We start from the raw sequence: 15,767 nt of genomic DNA on the forward strand, positions 1-15,767 counted from the left end.
TAGTCTGGAAAAAGAGAATGCATAAAATGAAAAATGGGGGATAGAGGAATCACATTTGTCTTTTTATTTACTTGTTTATTTAGAATGAGTAAAAGATTGACCAGACACTTTTTTCTTGAATCCAGATCTTTTCATATCTATGTTTTCTTCATAAGTCCAAGTTTCCTCTGTCTCTTTCACTATTCCCTATCTGTTAAGTCATGTTAAATTTTCAGACTGATCAGGATAGGACATTTTGGTGAACATATGCGTGTGTGAGAGAGAGTGTGTGTATTCAGGAGCATGTCCTTACAAGTCTAGGAACCTTGTGTATTTAGAAAAATCGATGGCGGTAGCAGCAGCGGGGGGAGGGAGGAGCGGGCAAGGTGGTGGCAACCTGAAACAGGCGCTGTCCTGCATGGCAGAGGAGCCTAAGGTCCACGTGGAGATGTTCCAGCAGGGCTGGAAGTACTGCAAAAAAGGAATACTACATAAAGCTGAATGTTAAGAAGCTGCTCAACAGATGCAGTATTGTGTTTGGTGATTAAACGTGAACTAAGTTTGATGAGCCTTTTCTGACAAGAAATATGCAGTCTGTGTCTGTTGACACAGAATTGAAGGTTAAAGACCCACAGCCCATTGATTTGAGTGCATATACTGTTGCACTGCACATCTTCCAGCTAAATGAAGATGGCCATAGCAGTAAGAATTTGGAGGAACAGGTAGATAACATAATTGTCTCAAATCACTGGGTTCTGCCTGCAGCTGAATTCCATGGGCTTTGGGACATCCTTGTGTATGATGTGCACATCAAGTCACGCCTTCTTGATTATATGATGACAACATTACTGTTTGCAGACAGGAATGTCAACAGTAACCTCATCACCTCGAACCAGGTAGTGCTACTACAAGGAACTGGTGACACTCAGGGATGTCACCATAGAATTTACTGCAAGGAGTGGTAATACCTGGATCCTGCTCAGCAGAATTTGTATAGAGATGTGATGTTAGAGAACCTCAGAAACCTGGTCTCTGTGGCACTACCTATTGAAGGAAAAAAATACCAGGGTTCTCAAAGCCCCAGAGAAACCCAGGATTTGGGGTATATAGCTGGATTAAATGTTCCATCAAATGATTCTAAATACCAGAGATTTATAATGGAAGAAGATGTTTATAAATGTCATCAGTTTGCTGAGTTCTTCATTAAAACTGTATTATTGTTACACTGACTGATATTACCTTCACATGCCAAACTCTACAAATGGGATGAGTACAGTAAGATGTTTATGCAGTCATCATTGTTTATTGAAAATCAGGCCATAAATAATTGGAAGAAACATGATATATCCAGTAAAATAGACCTTTTCTAGAATTCCACCATAAATAATTTCTTAGATGTTTATGTGGATAAAAGAAATTATCAATGCAATAAGCCTGAAAAGACCACGAATCAAGCCTTGTATTCTATGCAGTATTTGAAAGCTCAATATCCAGAGATCCTATACATATGCAAAAAATATGAGAAAGTCTTGCAACAGTGTTTTAAGCTTATTAGCCATGGTGATACCATACTGAAGAGTATTCCTACAAGTGTACTGAATGTGTAGAAGTTTTTCTCCAGTCAAAGGAAGATTCTAAAATTCAGGAAGTTGATATTGGAGAAGACTCATACAGACATGTTTTTAGTCAGTCTTCCAGTTGGAGAAATAACATAATTCACAGTCAAGAAAAACCCTACAAATGTGAACACCATGGTGTATTCCTAACTTTGTCCTCAAAAGTTGGAAAACATCAAATGTTTCATACTGGTGAGAAAACTGACAAATGTGAAGAATGCAGCAAAGCCTTTACGCATAGGTCAAACTTAGAGAACATCAGAGAATTCATACTGGAGAGAAACCCTACAAATGTGAAGAATGTGGCAAACCCTTTACCTGTAGTCACTCCCTTAGAAACCACCAGAGAATTCATAGTGGAGAGAAACCCTATGAATGTGGGAATGTGGCAAGACCTTTAGTCATAGGTGCACATTTAGAGTACATCAGAGAATTTATACCAGAGAGAAACCCTCCAAATGTGAAGAATGTGGCAAAGCTTTTAATCATATTTCAACATTAGAATACATGAGAGAATTCATGGTGCAGTGAAACCCTACAAATGTCAAGAATGTGGCAAAGCCTTTATCTAGTGTCCACACCTCATTAAATATAAAAGAACTTATGCTAGAGAGAAATCCTACTAAAGAATGTGGCAAACTGTTTAAAACCATTGTTCATCTCTCAGAAACCTTCAGAGAATTCATACTGGAGGTAAACACTACAAATGTGAAGACTGTGGCAAAGTATTTATATGGTGTTGACACCTCATGAAACAGAATGGAGTACATCCTAGAGAGAAACCCTAAAAATGTGAAGAATATGGAAAAATATTTACCTCTCATTTTTACTTTGGTTAACACAAGAAAATTTTATTAAAAAACAATACTACTCTGGTGAAGAATATGTCACAACATTTTTGACATCTTACTCAACATCAAAGAATTGATAATATTGAATAGAAACCCTATAAATATGAGGAAAGAAGAAAAGCTTTTAACTGTCTTTCAATGCTTACTGAACATCATAAAATTCATGCCACAAGGTAATTCCTTTTTTTTTTTTTTCTTTTAATTGAGACAGAGTCTGACTGTGTCACCCTTGGTACAGTGCCATGGCATCACAGCTTATATCATCTCAAGCTCTTGGGCTTGCACAGTTCTCTGGCCTCAGCCTCCCTGGTGGCTGGGATGGCAGGCATCTGCCATGATGCCAGCTATGCATGGTAATTCTAAAAATGGAAAAACTATTCTATATTCTCTCCTTAGTGTTCAAGTCTTAGCGAAAACCAGAAAATTCATACAAAATTCTACAAATTTAAACAATGTTAGAGATTTGGTACTCTGGAAACCTTATAAATGTAATATGCTTGAATAGGGTTTTATCTCAAATGTACAATTGAGGCATCATCAAGTTCATACAAAGAGAAACTCTATAGTTACTATAAAGGCATGGAGAAATATTTAATTAAAACTTAAAGGGCATCAGGATTTTCACACAAGAAAAATTGAAGGATGCTGGGTGTGGTGGCCCATGCCTATAATCCTACCACCCTGGGAGCCTGCAGCAGGTGCATTGACTGAGCTCAAGAGTTTGAGACCACCCAGAGCAAGAACAAGACCCCATCTCTTACAAAAGAAAAAGATCTGGGCCTTGTGGTGGATGCCTGGGGTCCCAGCTTCTTGCAAGTCTGGGGCAAGAGGATCACTTGAGGCCAAGAGTTTGACATTTATGTGAGTTATACATCACACCTCTCTACTGAGAATAATGTAGTGAGACTCTTTCTTCAAAAAACTAAGGGATGTTTTCAGACTTTACCTTGGCATATTTTTTGTAGAGAATGATGTACCTTCAAGTGACATTTTCTCAAGTGACCGATACCTTGTATTTTGACAGGTATAATCTTTAATGTATTCAAATTCTTCAATCCTATATCTTTATCTTTAATGACCATATGAAAATGTGTTACTTTTTCTTTCAGTATCAGGGCTATGAGAGGCCATTTAATATTATGTGAATATAATTAGTGTCTATTTTTCTATGATCACTTAATGGCTGATGTAAACTATGTTAAAAACATGCCATTTTCTGGGTTGGAGGGGTTAATTCTAAATAGTGATGCATGTAAGCATCCATTGTGGAATTGGGACATTTCTTACTTGATATTAAAGTAAGAAAGAAATTTTGTATGTTTTGAAAATGTAAAATACTGGCATCTTTAGAGTAAAATAAGAATGTTGCATATATATAAAAAAAGAAAATGAAAAATGTGATCATGTGGATAGAACGTGTAGAACGAGGTCAGAAGCAGGGCTTCGATCTATGGTTATTTTTAGCATTGGGATCCTATTGAGACATGGGGCAATACATAGCATAAAACTGTAGAGAGAAAATTAAGCCCAATTATGAGCTCCATTTCTACATTGAGAGCTTCTTTAGGACAGACTGTTTTTATTAAATGGTTTTCTCAGCAATCAACACAGTGGCAGTCATGTGGTGTGTAATCACTAATACTGTGTTAAGACAAAATAGTAACCTTTCAGTCCAAGATGATAGTAAGAAACAGTGCTTCTACAGGTTGTTTATACCTTCATGTATAAGGCATCCTTGAAAGAATAATCATCAGATAAATAAGTAAGGACATTAGCAATGGTAGGTAATCACTAGAGAAAATGTAGGTACTGAATTGAATTGAGAGCTGCCTAACAATATCTCAGCAATCTCTGCCAGACCTTGATTCAAAAAAAAAAAAACTAGTTCTTATGCTTCTGATATAATTTTCTTAACACTTTTCAATAAATAGCCAAGCCACCTTCAAGGAATTTTGCCGCATAATGTAGCTTTGGGTTACAATAGAATCAATAGCTTTGATTCTATTTCTGATGAAATTGGCTACAGTAGGCTTCAGTTTCATGACAGTATCTTGTGCTTCTAGATAACCTACACAGTTGCTTCTAGGCAATATCAAAATACAAAAAAATATCAAAATCCTCTCGGTCCTAGGTAGAATTTTCCTGTGTTTGCTTTTTATAACAAAATTCTCAGAGACACAGTCTAACTTTTATATACTTACGGCTATACTAGACTTCTCTGTTTTATTTTTAATCACCCAAACCTAACTGCAGAGGGACATGCAAGCTGATTTTTCATCTTGTGAAATAGTAAAAAATTAAAGAAAAAGAAAAAGAAAGAACAAAGAGAAAAAAAAACATATGTTGTTTTTATTCTTGAATATTTTATTGCTAATACTTGTAAATGACCTGATAAATTTTCAAAGAAGAGCTTAGAAAATTTTTATAAAGACCGTGGTTTAATAATCTAGTTTGATCATCATTCTAAGTTACCTTTTAAATTAATCCTATATCTGAGGTTTTCTGCTGTTATTACTCTTGAAGTAAAATATCATTATGTTACAATAATCTGCATTTTTCTTCCCCTTATACATTATTCTGCCAACCATGCTTTTAAGCATTAAAAAACTCCTAGAAGTAAAACAACATTTAAGTAATAATCATAACTTAGTTCTCTATAAAATTTCAATGTGTTAAAACTTTACAAGATTCTTGGCTTTGGTGATTTCAATCTCAATCATCACCAATCTGACACAGATGTAGCGTCAGAGCATTACCTTAGACGGGAGTCAGATTTGCTCTGACTTTTACTCATTTCTGATACTAAGACGATTATGAAGGAGATGGCTCAGTGCCGTAGACTTGCCTTTAGGCTTCAGAATTTACAATAAAATAAGACTGCAGAAGAGGAGGTGAAGTGGTTCTTGTTTCTGGATTGTGAAAACCAAAAAAGAAAAAAAAGATAGGAATAGTTGGGAAGATTGGTGTCATTAGGCTGTGGCAACATGAGAATGGTCTCAGTCACAGAGCTGCAGCAGCTCCGCAGGAGAGACATGCTGAAGGACAGGTGCGGAGGATGAATCTAAGTAATTAATTATGTCAAATGATTTTGAAAAGCACAAGAGGCCACAAGAGAATCAGTGAATGGTGAAGGAGCAATTTAAAAAATGACAAAATCTATGGAGAGAATAAAGGAATCAACCAAGAATCAAAAGTTTCCATTTCCATGGACAGATGAGATATGAAATGCTTAGAGCAGAACTTCTAACACATTGCTTTATACTTGAATCATCTGGGAATCATGATAAAATGCTAATTATGATTCAGTATGTAGGTAAGGGAGGTGGTCTTAGGCTGCATGTCTGACAAGTCTCAATGCTTATGGGTTGAAAACAGTCTGCAGGCCAAACATCTGGTACCTAAATGTAAGAGTAAAGGGAGGTGTTGCAATGACAAAGCTATTAATCAAAAATGATGGCATAAAACACTGTGCTCCATAAAACAATAACATTTAATTTAAAAAGGGTTTTATTAACTGAAAAGAATATGTCTTTGTCTTTCATAATCATGAAATATAAAACTAAAGTCAAATTTAAAGATGTTCCAAAAGTCAGCAATCAAAACAAGAATACAGCTAAACAAGCATATTACCAATTTGAACATATTTATCTTTTGTTGTTGTTGTTGTTGTTTGTTTGTTTGTTTGTTTTTTGAGACAGTCTCACTACGTTGCCTTAGGTAGAGTGCTGCAATGTCACATCTCAAAGCAATCTCTAACTCTTGGGCTTAAGCAATTCTCTTGCGTCAGCCTCCCAAGTAACTGGGACTACAGATGCCTGCCACAACACCCTGCCATTTTTTATTGTAGTTGTCATTGTTTCAGCTGGCCAGGGCTGATTTGAACCTGCCAGCCTCGGTGTATGTGGCTGGCATCCTAAGTACTACGCTACGAGCACAAGCCTCTTGTTTATTTTTTTATCACTGTGTTGCAAATATTTTTAAGCACCCATACAACAGTTAGAACTGATGTTTTAAGAAAAATTAATATAAATTTTTCTTTTAATTTACTAAAAATTTAACTAGTACCTTAATGTTTTTCTCCAATTAGAGATGTATCATTTCTAATCTCTAATACAGTCTGAATATGCCTATTGATATTTTGCAGGAAAACAGTTGCAGACTCAAATTAATCATGTTAATTAATTATCCTTGAGTATGAAGATTGCAATTAGTCTATTGTGATATATTGTCACTGAAGATTCTGGGTTACTGGTTTCAAGGACTCAAGAAAGCTGTTCTCTACCTGTGGAAACACTATGTGGCCCAATATTAGTGAGGCCCCCTTTTTGCTGACTGGATTCGCAGGGCTACAGGTAGCTCATCACTGGATCTCCATCCCCTTCTTTGCAGTCTATGTCTGTATCCTTCTTGGCAATGGTGCACTCCTCTATCTCATCAAGAATGACCAAAGTCTTCACGATCCCATGTACTATTTCCTTGCCATGCTGGCAGGCACAGACACTATGCCCACAGTGATGGGTGTCTTATGGGTGAATCACAGGGGAATTAGCCATGCAGACTGCTTCTTGCAAACCTACTTTATTCACTCCCGTTCTATTGTAGAATCGGGTATCCTCCTTGCCATGGCCTATGATCGCTTCATTGCTATCTGCAATTCTTTGAGGTACGCATCTATTCTCAGCAATACTCAAGTGGTAAAGTTAGGAGTGGGGATTTTTCTGAGGGGTTTTGTATCCATCATGCCTGTGATTGTACTTCTTTTTTCATTTTCATATTGCTACTTTCATGTTCTTTCCCATGCTTTATGCCTTCATCAAGACATGAAATTGGCCTGTGCTGATATAACTTTCAATAAACTTTACCCAGTAATTCTAATTTGTCTAACAACCTTCTTAGACTTTCTGATTATCCTTTATCCTATATTATAATTCTCATGACTGTCTTGGGCATTGCCTCTGGTGAAGACAAGGCCAAGGTACGCAACACCTGTGTCTCCCACATTTCATCTTTCCTCATCTTCTTTGGCACAGGCAGTGGTCTGTATTTCATTCACAGATTTGGGAAGAATGTTCCAGAGGTGGTCCACATCATCATGAGCTATGTCTACTTCCTCTTTCCTCCATTAATGAATCCCATCATCTATAGCATCAAGACCAAGCAAATCCAGTATGGCTTTCTCTGCCTTTTCTCTAAAACATAGATTTGTTAGTTAACCTTGTATCTGTAGAATCAGACACGGAAAGAAAGATAAGGAGAGAATATGAAACTAATGTCTAGATTCCTCTCTGAACAAACAGCAATGACAGTGGAAATGGCTTTTTTTTTTTTTTTTTTTTTGCAAGAGCTTAAATATATTACCATAACACTGTAGCATATCTTAGGATGGGGTTCTCAAACTTCCTAATGCCACAACCCTTTAATACATTCCTCATGTTGTGGTGACCCACAACCATAAAATTATTTTCATTGCTACTAGCATAACATGAGGAACGGTATTAAAGGATTACGGCATTATGAAGGTTTAGAACCACTGTCTTAGTAGAAACCTAGTTACAGATCTCTCACTTAGAACTACCTAGAAGTGAAGAAGTCCATACACAGCTCCTTCCTTAAAATGTCCCTAGAAATTATGTACACTGGTAATAAACACAATATGCTCTAAGAAAATGTTTTTAATTGGTTTGCATATGTGCATGTATATGTGTATGTGTAAGCATAGCTAATACACAGTGGTAAAACAGGTAAAACAACAAACAAACATTTCTGGTTGGTATTCCACGGTATAAATATACCTCAATTTATTAATCTATTCACGTGTTGAAGGGCACTTGGACTGTTTCCGGATCTTTAAGATTGTTAATTGTGCTGCTATAAATATTTGAGTGAAAATATCCTTATGGCAAAATGTCTTTTTTCTTTTGGATAGATATTTAGTAATGGGATTGCAGGATTAAAGGGTAGGTTTACTTTTAGTTATTTGAAGAATAAAAATAGATCAAGAAGTAGTATCTTTTGTAACCACTTGGATCAATTTGGAGAATATTCTCCTAAGCGAAGTATTATAAGAGTTGAAAAACAAACATCATATGTACTCATTACTTAATGGAACCAATACATTAACAACTACACATTCACATGAGAGAAAATCTCAATTAAATTCAAATATGGGGGACAGTAGGAAGGGGTTGTGTAAATTTCCACCCAATGATATACTGCACAAGTATACTGCACACTTCTTAGGTGAAGGACATAATTAAAATTCACCCTTATACGTTACAAGAACAGATATAGAAACTAATTGTGTACCCCCATATTAATCTGAAATTAAAAAGAACTCTGATCATAGTTTCTAAAAATAAATTTTGAGTTGAAAACTTTTATTATTACCAGAATAAAGTTAATCACACAAAATGAGTATTTACATTTACTTTTATTTATTTATTTATTTTTTATTGAGACAGAGTCTCACATTGCACACTCAGTATAGTGCCATGCATCATAGCTCACAGCCACCTCAAACTCCTGGGCTCATGCTATTCTCTTGACTCAGCCTCCCTAGTAGCTGGGAATACAGGCACCCACCACAATGCCTGGCTAGTTTTTGTTTGTTTGTTTGTTTTGTTTAGCAGCCCCAGGCTGGGTTTGAACCCACCAGCCCCAGAGCATGTGGCCCGCACTCTAACCACTGAGATATGGGTATCCAGCCTTAAATTTACTTTTATATCAGCTAGTTTAATGTACTTTTTTTCTTTAGTCTTTCTTTTAGCTTTTTAAAATTCTTATTTACACAAATTCACACCTTAACCAATTTTTTGCTGCTTTTTTTTTTTTTTTTTGTAATTTCAGATTAAGATCGAAGTAAAATTTGGTTCTTTTTTTTATTTTTTGCATTTGTTTAGGTGAAGTCCAAGTTTTAGTTGAGCCCTTTACTGAGGAGGTATGCCATATACCCTTACATTGTGCCCATTAAATGAGACTTTACCAAAACCCCTTTCTCTTCCCTTCTTCCCCCTACTTGAATTTTATTGTGTTTTTTCTCTCATGTAGGCATATAGTTGTTCATCTACTGGATTCATATTAGTATTGAGCATATTGAGCACATTGGGCAGTTGCTTTTCCATTCTTGTGATATTTTACTTAGGATGATGTCCTGTAAATCCTTCCTGATAAATACAAAAGATGTGAAGTATCCATCTGTATGGCTGAAAAGTATTCCATGGTGTACATATATCATAGTTTATTTATCCATCTGTGAGTTGATGGGCACTTAGAAATAAAAAGAAATCTTGAGGCATCATGTTACCAAACTTCACATAATATTACAATTCTAAGATGGTATTGGCACAAAAATAGAGATATAGATGGTATGTAATGTAACAGAATGGAAAATCTGGAGGTAAGACTAGCCAAATGTAGACATCTAATCTTCTATAAACCAAACAGAAGCATACAATGGAGAAAATAATCCTGAATTAATAAGTGGTTATAGGAGAACAGGTTAGCCACAAGTAAAAGACTGAAACTGAATCCACACCTCTCACTACTTACAAAAAAATTGACCAATAATGGAGAAATGAAAAAAACAAAAATACAACCAAACAAAACAAAACTAAAACTAAAACCAACAACAATAACAACAACAACAAAACTACGGAAAACATTAGGAAAAGAAGCAAAAAAATTATACAGAGTGTCCATAAAGTTTGTGTACAATATGGACACCCTGTATATGTATATATCTATATGTATATCTATATCTATATCATCTATATTTATGCCTATATCTATGTGTGTGTATTGCCCGAACAGTAGGAGGTGCTGTGGTGTTAGGAGATGGAGAACACACATGCTGGTTTTGCTGTAAAAGATGGGGGCTGGAATACTATTTAGCCATAAAAAGATAAAAACTTTACATATTTTGTATTAACGTGGATGGAGGTAGAGCATGTTGTTCTTAGTAAAGCAACACCACAATGGAGAAGCAAGAATCCCAAGTACTCAATTCTGATAAGAAGACTGTAGATGGGCTAATACAAAGAGGGGTTGGGGAATGAGGAAGCAGGGAGAGGGGAGGGGGAGGGCGAACTACAGTGTATGGCACACCTCTTAGGAGTGGGACACAATTATAAAAGGGACTTATCTAAAAAACACAATCAGTGTAACTTAATTCTTTGTACCCTCAATGAATCCCAAACAGTAAGAAAAGTAAAAAATTAATTAACATCACCCCAAAAACTGGGGGCTAGAAGCTGCTTTCTAGTTGCAGAGGAGACCTGATCTGTATTCCTGACTTATTTGCCCTCAATCAGGTCCTGTTTGTTTTTCCAGCATTCAGTTCCCTGGGGGTTGGGATCCTAAAGCTCCTGCCAGATTTCTTCAGGAGCATGTCTTGACCTTCTGAACAGTGCCCCCTAACAACAAAGTGGACTTCCCAGGGGAGCAGGGTCATTCAACTTACCCCAAGGATGGCTGCCTAAGCTCAGCAGGTGTGCCAGAGCTGGCCATGCACTAGGACCCTGTACAATATTCCTCCACACAGCCTTCCCTCAATGGCAGTGGCCTGCTAGGAGCCAAGTCTATGGGCATTCCAATTTCTCACTTAAGCCCTTTTAAGGCAGCTCCAGTTAGTAGTCCAGTCTAAAAACAAAAACTGCAAGACAGCCCATTCTTGTCTCTCATTCTTTATAGGAGGGCTGGCCAGCCAGTCTCTCCCCATACCCAGACACTTGCTTTCTATGCTGGGTTTTCCTCAACTGAGGCTTTCCTCATTGGCTTCTAGCATCTCCTACTGCTTCACTGTGTCCCTGGAGTGATGTTTCTGGGTAGATTCCCTAGCCCAGAGGTAGCTGAAGTTCTCTCTTCCATGTCTCACCATGAGTGGCTGGCAAAGAAGGTGTCTGTAGTCTACCATTTTGCTATTAGGTTTTGTAAATTTTCAATGCATTTATTTCACCATGCCCAGATCCTTAATAAATTACTTCACTGTTGGTGTCGCTCGGCCGCTGACCAGCAGGGACGAACACACCAACGCAGACAGCTTTCAGCAGGTTTATTATCGGGGGCAAGCAGCTTGTCCGGGGAGAGCAGGATGGAAAAGCCCTAAACTTGTCCGGGGAGAGCAGGATGGAAAAGCTCTCTAACCTTGTCCGGGGAGAGCAGGATGGAAAAGCTCTCTCACCTTGTTTACAGCACTCTGTATATATACTCTAGGACACATCCTGTTATTGCGGTTTCTTGACCTAGGTATCTCTCCAATGAGCGCAAAGGGCACGGGCGGCAAGGTTGTTGCCAGGGCGCAGCCTGCAAGCAGGTTTCCTGAAGTACGCCTCCGCCATCCTGTTTTTGTGCCTGATCGATACATTGTATAAGGGCCCTCCACACTTCACTTCCTTCTACTGTGCATATTCTGTTACCCAAACTAAACTGTGGAAGAAAAAAAAAATATAAGCTTCCTATGAGCTTATAAGGAAGTAAGTGAGGAAGTTTGGAAGAGTAAGTTTACTCTTCAATGATTTCAATATATTTTTGTCTTAATCTAAGAATAGGAAGAAAGTGTCTGGACTCTATGGAGAAAGGAAAATATATTTATTACAGAATTAAAAGTAGGAGACAATTATTCTTTACAAGTTATGTATATCTTCAGAGAGTAAAAATTACAAGTGACTTTTTTTGCAACAAATATTTTCTCTCTAAATCTATATGTTGGAAAGATACTATGCTCGGAAATGGATTTCAAATCTTGTAATGTAAAAAAAAAAGTTGAAATTGGAAGAAATTTCTACATAACTGGTATATCAATCTTCTAGACTGATTTAATTGTGGAAAAGAATTATTCATCTATAAATTCTGTTTGTGGTAAAATTTTCTCAGATTAAAATACTCAAGTCATTGATGCTGAATATAAATACAAATCCTAAAATTTTGTTTTCCAAGTGCTTTTTCTGTTCCTCGTAAAGTACCCAAGAGATCTATAATGCATCTAAGCATCTTAATGGAAATCCTGTTTTAGATTATTCCCACTTTGTTTCACTAACCTTGATGAAGAAGCTGTTTTGGCTGAGGATAATCTGGCTTTATAAGTTATATTCTATAGCAAAAGCTCTTGGAAATCACCAGTTACTACACCAGTTATGATGTAGTATCCTTATTTGAGAACTACATTTTAAGGATGGGCTGCTTCTTTTGCAGTGATACCTTTGATGGAAAGACACCTAATAACTGTCTAGAGCCCTTCAAGTTAAACGCTATTATTTACTCCATGTTAAATGAGAAAGATCCAAGTTGCCTGGCATGAATCTTCTGGTTATTGTTAATTTATTTACCCACCACATATGTGTGAAAGGAAAGGTAGATTCAAGCTATGGTGAACCAGCATCATTGGCTGAGGTTGAGAACATGATAATATTTGCATTTTCCTGAAGAGTTAAACCTGCTCACTTTGGGTAATCAGTGTTATTTCCAAGGTAGAGAATGCGTATTTAGTGAAGTATACTTTTTTTATTACTAAAGTTTTCCCCACACTTGGGTTTAGAAGTTGAGTTCTCTACTCTGGGTGCCCTCAGATATATATATAAATAAACACTAACTATATACTATATATATAACACTAACTCTGAGGGCACCCAGAGTAGAAATTTACTATGTAGTGTGTATATATATATGTATATATATATATATGTATATATATATGTATATGTATTTACTATGTAGTATATATATATATATATATATAGAGAGAGAGAGAGAGAGACAGAGACAGAGACTCACTTTATCACCCTGGATAGAGTGCACTGGTGTCATAGCTCACAACCTCAGATTTTGGGGTTTGAGCAATCCTTTTGCTCTGCCTCCTGAGTAGTTGGAGTATTACCACCACTCCCAGCTAGTTTTCCTATTTTAAGTAGACATGGGGTCTCACTTTTGCTCAGGCTAGTCTTGAACTCCTGAGGTCAAGTGATCGACCTGCCTCAGCCTCCCTAAGTGTTAGGATTTTATGTATGAGTCACCACATTCAGCAAAAAAAAAAATATTTTTCAAGATGATTCTAAGAGGACCATCTGATCCCCCAGTGTCCTGTTTAATTCAGACCATTCACACTTTTCTCCTCAGTAAAGTACCAATGCTCTAAAAGTTCAACTTTTATCATAAAAATATACAGATACTCCTAGGGTGCAAGGCAGTATTCTATTAGGAAACCAATTACCCTTCTTTCATCATATTCTTAGAACTTCTTTCAGCCATGTCTCTATACCATCAGGCCTCATTGCCTCAACAATTAACATTAATAAGACTGTTCTATTTTTTTTTTTTTGAGACAGAGTCTCACTGTACCGCCCTCGAGTAGGTGCTGTGGCGTCACACAGCTCACAGCAACCTCTAACTCTTGGGCTTAAGCGATTCTCTTGCCTCAGCCTCCCGAGTAGCTGGGACTACAGGCGCCTGCCACAACGCCCGGCTATTTTTTTGTTGCAGTTTGGCCGGGGCTGGGTTTGAACCTGCCACCCTCGGCATATGGGGCTGGCGCCCTACTCACTGAGCCACAGGCGTACAGGATATCCTGTCCCTAAACTACTTGTTGATGAAGCTGATAAAAAAATAGAAACAAAATATGTTTAATTTTTCCAAAATATGCTTTGTGTGATGCACTTTGATGAAATTAAAGTGTCTTCTTGGGTCCTAGTTGGGCTTGTTGATAATCTGGGTATTTTCCAGGATTAGGTAGAAATCATCTATTTATATATACAGAAATTAAAAAGAAATATTTTAGCTTTTAAAATTTTGATCAGCTTTCAGTTGCTGGTTTACAAACTGAGAAATAAATAAACTGACTAATGTACATACGAAATTCTATCAGTTTATAAACACAAACATAAGAAGGGAAACAATATATGTAACACAAATATTAAAGTAATGTGATACAAGTAAGTCTAGTAAATATAACAGAATTCTAACTTTGCTTTTAATATACACTCCAAAATTGGCTTTAAAAAGGTGTTACATGAAGGGACAGCACCTGAGGCTCAGTGAGAAGGGCACCAGCCCCATATACTGAGGGTGGCAGGTTCAAACCTGGCCCCGGCCAAATTGCAACAACAACAAAATAGCCAGGTGTTGTGATGGGTGCCGCAGTGCCAGGTACTTGGGAGGCTAAGGCAAAAGAATCGCCTAAGCCCAAGAGCTGGAAGTTGCTGTTAGCTGTGAAGTCACAGTACTCTCCCGAGGGTGACAAAGTGAGACTCTGTCGCTAAAAAAAAAAAAAAAAAGTGTTACATGGAGCCTACAAGTAATATAGTATGAAGTATCAATGTCAGTTTAAAGCTTGAAGGAATACTTCACGCAAAAATGGTTTTCTGTCAGTAAGCATATGAAGGAACATTCAACTTCATTTGTCATCCAGAAAATGCAACCTTAAATCACAGTGTGATACCACATTGCATCCATCATTGGCTGAAATGTGAAGAAATCTATCAATACTAACTGTTGGTGAGCATGTGGAGCAGCCATAACTATCACTCACTGTTAAAGGAGTATGAACTAGTTCACTTCACATAATTACTTGTCAACATCTACTGAGGCTGAACACGTGCATACCCACAACCCCGGACAGTAATACTTGTTTATATTCACCAAAGGCATGTACCTGAATGGGACCTGAATGTTCGTTGTTGCACTTTCATTAACTGCCCCAAATCACAGGCCCCCACAGTGCCTACCAATAGTGTAGACAAATAAATGGCGATTTGCCTTCATATGGAATATTATACAGCAATGAAAATGAATTACAAATGGTATGTAACAACAGGAATGACATCAATGAATTGTACAAACCTAATGTTAAAGAAAAAAGCCAAATTTTTGTCTGAGTCCACTTATACTAGTACAAAAACAGGCGAAATCAACCTCTGCTGCTACAAATAAGAAAGATTCTTAGTCTGGGTGGGGGAAAGTATTTAGGAAAAGCACAGAGGTGCTTCTATAAGTTCTGTTGCAGGATCTGGGAGTTGATCACATGGTGGGTTCACTTTGTGAAAATTCTTTGACCTGTACAAAATATTTACTTTTTTGTATATACTTTATGCTTAAAAAGAAGTTAAAAATGCCTAGAAAAGGAATGATATACAAAACAGATGCAAAAGCAGGCACATACGCACACATATACATTTATCTGATTAGTGTTGATATTTTGGAATTGTTGCATCTGAACTGAAGATCTGATTTCTACCCAATGTTATTGGTAGTACCTAGCCATGAACACCCCAACACCATTTTCCATGTGTGTTGCTGTGTCATGATATTCATCTTTTTACCTTCTTCCCTCTTC

General features: G+C 37.1%; 2 pseudogenes; both read left to right on the forward strand.

The window, feature by feature from the left end:
- The first annotated feature begins 325 nt into the window (after positions 1–325).
- Positions 326–944, forward strand: LOC128564470 (pachytene checkpoint protein 2 homolog; annotated as a pseudogene).
- A 5,797-nt stretch (positions 945–6,741) lies between these two features.
- LOC128565828 (olfactory receptor 51B2-like) lies at positions 6,742–7,659 on the forward strand (annotated as a pseudogene).
- Positions 7,660–15,767: the final 8,108 nt, after the last annotated feature.

The sequence above is a fragment of the Nycticebus coucang genome, chromosome 14 (genome assembly GCF_027406575.1).
Source record: "Nycticebus coucang isolate mNycCou1 chromosome 14, mNycCou1.pri, whole genome shotgun sequence".
Lineage (NCBI taxonomy): Eukaryota > Metazoa > Chordata > Mammalia > Primates > Lorisidae > Nycticebus > Nycticebus coucang.